Source organism: Dendrobium catenatum, unplaced genomic scaffold (assembly GCF_001605985.2).
Source record: "Dendrobium catenatum unplaced genomic scaffold, ASM160598v2 fragScaff_scaffold_627, whole genome shotgun sequence".
Lineage (NCBI taxonomy): Eukaryota > Viridiplantae > Streptophyta > Magnoliopsida > Asparagales > Orchidaceae > Dendrobium > Dendrobium catenatum.
Genome location: NW_021319089.1, coordinates 1,898,175 through 1,902,509, shown reverse-complemented (window position 1 = coordinate 1,902,509; position 4,335 = coordinate 1,898,175).

The window sequence follows — 4,335 nt, the reverse complement described above, 5'->3', positions numbered from 1 at the left end:
ATCTGTTCTGATTTGATATATGTCCGTATCTGTTCTGATTTGATCCGTTTCATTTTGATCTGCACGATTTTGATATCTGTCTGATTCTGTTCTGGTTTATGTCCGGATTTGGTTTGAAGTGGTTGGTTTTGGATTCTAGAAGTTTTGATTGGAGGTTTGTCGCTTTGCTGAGCTGTTGAGCTCACCCTTATTTTCTGCGTGGTTTTCAGGTTCTGGCAAAGGGAATGAGGTCTTGGATTAGAGTTCTGAGTCTGATCAGTTATAGGTATTTTATACTTTTTTATTTTTGTACAGTCATGACTGTTCTTCTTTGTTCTTTCTGTCAGCCATATACTGTATTTGTAGATGATCGTTTTGAGGAAGAGAAAAATATAGATGATTTGTTCCGCTGCATTTGATGTTTCATAGTAGCTCTGTGCGTCTGTTTTGAGTTGAAATATTTGGAAGAATTAGTTCCGAAGCAAATTCCAAAGCCAGATCCTGGTCTGTTTGTTTGGCTGGTCGCGGCCTGGTGCGGGCGGGATCCGTCCTGGTCGGGTCGGGTCGTGACAAGCTTTGGTGGTATCAGAGCAATGGTTTTGGAATTTGGATTGTGTAAGACAGAGCTATATGAAGTGATCTGTAAGTGAGTCTGTCTGGGGTAGTTTTGGTTTGTTTGGCTTTTTATTGTGTTGTTTTTGTGATAGTTTTCTAGATTTTTCTGGATTTTCTGTATGGATCAGCCAGACCCAGACATGACTGATGGGCAGAGTGCCAGTCAGGCAGCTCCAGTGGGGAGTACAGCTCCAGATACACTGTCTCAGTTTGCTACGCTAGTTGCTCAGATGATGAGTGAGAGTCACAGTAGAGCTTCTACTGTTAGATCTGATGACATTGATAAACATTTGCAGATATTTTTGAGGTTGAAACCTCCGAGGTTTGAGGGCGCTGTTGAGCCCAGAGCAGTTGAGGAGTGGCTGAGGAGAATAGAGAAGACTTTTGACGGCATGCAGTGTCCGTCAGACAGGAAGGTACCGTTGTTTGTTTTTCTGTTAGATGGAGAGGCTGAGCACTGGTGGGTAGGCCAGCAGGAGGCCAAATTTCAGGGCAGATTGAACTCTTTGATTACTTGGGAAAAGTTCACTGAGGTGTTCCGAGACTGGTTTGTTCCCCCTTCTGCACGACAGCAGATGCAGGAGACCTTTCTGAGGCTTGTTCAGGGGAGCAAGACTGTGATGCAGTACGAGGCTGAGTTTACTGCCTTAGCCAGATATGCTCCGCAGCTGGTTAGTACTTCTGCTGAGAGGTGCTACAAATTTCTGAGGGGATTACGAGATACTCTGAGTCAGCCCCTGATATCGTTATGTATCACTGATTTCTCTGAGCTTGTAGAGCGAGCTCGTCTGATTGAGAACGACCTGATGGCTACTCAGCAGTGGTCCCTCTAGGAAGAAGAGATTTGGAGCTGGTTCTGGATCTGGTGACTCCAGGAGCAGTGGAGGGTCGTCTGGTACTGCTACCAGTACGACGAGTTCTGGATCTGTCAATATGGCACCTATGTGCCAGAGTTGTGGACGGCGACACCTTGGCAAGTGCTACAGGATGGCTGGTCTGTGCTTCCGATGTGGTCAGCCAGGACATCGGATTGCAGAGTGTCCCCAGACTGGATTTGATCTGCGTTCTGAGTTTCGATCTGAGGGCTTTGTCAGACCTGCCGGTTCAGCAGCAGGAAGACCGAGGACTGTTCTTCCACGTCTTGAGGGATTTTCTGGTAGAGGTGGTGGATCTAGTTCTGTACCACGGAGACCACCTATTGGTATGAAGGGAGAGCCGAGCAGTTCTGTTGCTTCAGCTCCAGCTCCAGTTCAACCACGAATCTACAGTTTGAGTCAGCAGGAGGCTCGAGACGCTCCAGATGTTCTGACAGGTACGATTTACATTTATGATCAGCCCTGTCGTGTTTTGTTTGACTCTGGAGCCAGTCATTCTTTTCTGTCCGAACGGTGTTTTGAGGCTTTACGTTTGGATTCCATTCTACTTCCGGTTTCTCTTTCCGTGATTTTGCCGGCTGGAAGTAATCTGATTGCCCGTAAGTTTTATTTTTGTGAGATTAAGATTTCTGGCAAGAAGTGGAAATCGAGTCTGATTCTGTTTCCGATTTCTTCGTATGACGTGATTTTGGGCATGGATTGGCTGAGTCTGTATGAGGCTCAGATTGACTATTCGAAGAAACAAGTAAGTTTGCTTATGGCTGGAGAATGATGTGTATTCCAAGGCTTACGAGGTGTTCTTTCCAGTCTGATTTCTATGTTGAAGGTGAGCAGAATGTGGAAGAAGGGATGTCCAGTATTTTTGACTTCGGTGCGGGATCTGAATCTAGAGGTTGGTTCTGTTTATGAGATCCTTGTGGTACGGGAGTTTGCAGATGTTTTTCTGAGGAGTTGGTTGGTTTACCTCCGGATAGAGAGGTGGAGTTCTCTATTGATATTTTTTTGGGTACCGCTCCGATATCAAAAGCTCCGTATAGGATGGCACCGAAAGAACTTTCTGAGTTGAAAGTTCAACTTCAGGAGTTGGTAGACAGAGGCTTTGTCCGTCCTAGTGTTTCTCCCTGGGGAGCACCTATTCTGTTTGTGAAGAAGAAGGATGGGACACTTCGTATGTGTGTTGATTACAGAGATTTGAACAAAGTCACAATCAAGAACAAGTATCCTTTGCTTCGGATAGATGACTTGTTTGACCAGCTTTCTGGATCTTCGGTATTTTCGAAGATTGATTTGAGATCTGGATACTATCAAGTGAAGGTAAAGTAAGCTGATGTAGTGAAGACAGCTTTCAGTACTCGGTACGAGTACTACGAGTTCTTGGTTATGCCTTTTAGGGTAACCAATGCGCCTGCTATTTTTATGGATCTGATGAACCGAGTGTTCAGGGAGTTTCTGGATCAGTTTGTGATCGTCTTCATCGACGATATTCTGATATATTCTTCTAAGGATGATCATGCCAGATACTTGAGCATTGTGTTGGAGACTTTGAGGCGGCATCAGCTGTATGCCAAGTTCTCCAAGTGTGAATTCTGGCTGAAGAGCATTTCATTTCTGGGGCATGTGGTGAGCGGAGAAGGCATTTCTGTTGATCCCCAGAAGATTTAGGCGGTTGCTGATTGGCCAAGACCGACTACGATATTTGAGGTATGTAGTTTCTTAGACATGGTCGGATATTACAGGAAATTTGTGAAGGGATTTTCACAGATTTAGACGCCTCTAACGAGACTGACGCAGAAGGCAGTACCTTTTGTTTAGACACAGGAGAGTGAAGCTGGTTTTCAGAGATTGAAGGACTGTTTGACTTCAGCTCCAGTGTTAGCAATTCCGTCAGATACGGAAGGATTTCATGTGTTCAGTGATGCTTCACTGAAAGGTTTGGGATGTGTTTTGATGCAGAATGGAAGGGTAATTGCTTATGCCTCTAGACAGTTGAAACCACATGAGAAGAATTACCCGACGCATGATTTAGAGTTAGCTGCTGTTGTGTTTGCTTTGAAGATTTGGCGTCATTTCCTGTATGGCGTCAGATGTGAGATTTTTACTGATCATAAGAGTCTGAAGTACATTTTCACTGAGAAGGATCTAAATCTGAGACAGAGAAGATGACTCGAGTTGATCAAGGACTATGATTTGACCATCCAGTATCAGCCTGGAAAGGCTAATGTGGTAGCGGACGCTCTAAGCAGGAAGTCTTCTGGATTATCAGGTTTGCAGCTCACTTTTGATGATTTCCTGATTCGAGACATGGAGCGATTACAGTTGGAGGTGATTTCCTCCAGTGGTTTGGATTTGGCTCAGATGAGCATTCAGTCTTCTTTGGAAGCAAGGATTCAGGAAGCCCAGAAGTCAGATTCTGATTATTCGAAGTTGATTGCTCAGATTGGATCTGGTAAGACTCCTGAACTTCAAATTTCTGATTCTGGTGCTATTTTTTGTAAGAACAGGTTGTGGGTACCTGTGTTTGGGGATTTGAGGCAGGAGATTATGTACGAATCTCATCATTCAGGCTACACTATTCATCCAGGTATTGGTAGATGTATGCTGACATGAAACTTTTATTCTGGTGGCCTAGAATGAAGAAGGATGTGGCGGTGTTTGTGTCGAGATGCGAGGCCTGTCAGTTGGTGAAGGCAGAGCATCAGCGACCAGGTGGACTGTTACAGTCGTTGCCTATCCCTGAGTGGAAGTGGGAGGAGGTAACGATGGACTTTGCGATGGGTTTTCCTCGATCTAGACAAGGACATGATGCCATTTGGGTAGTCGTAGATCGATTGACGAAGTCAGCCCATTTTCTTCCGATCAGACAGAC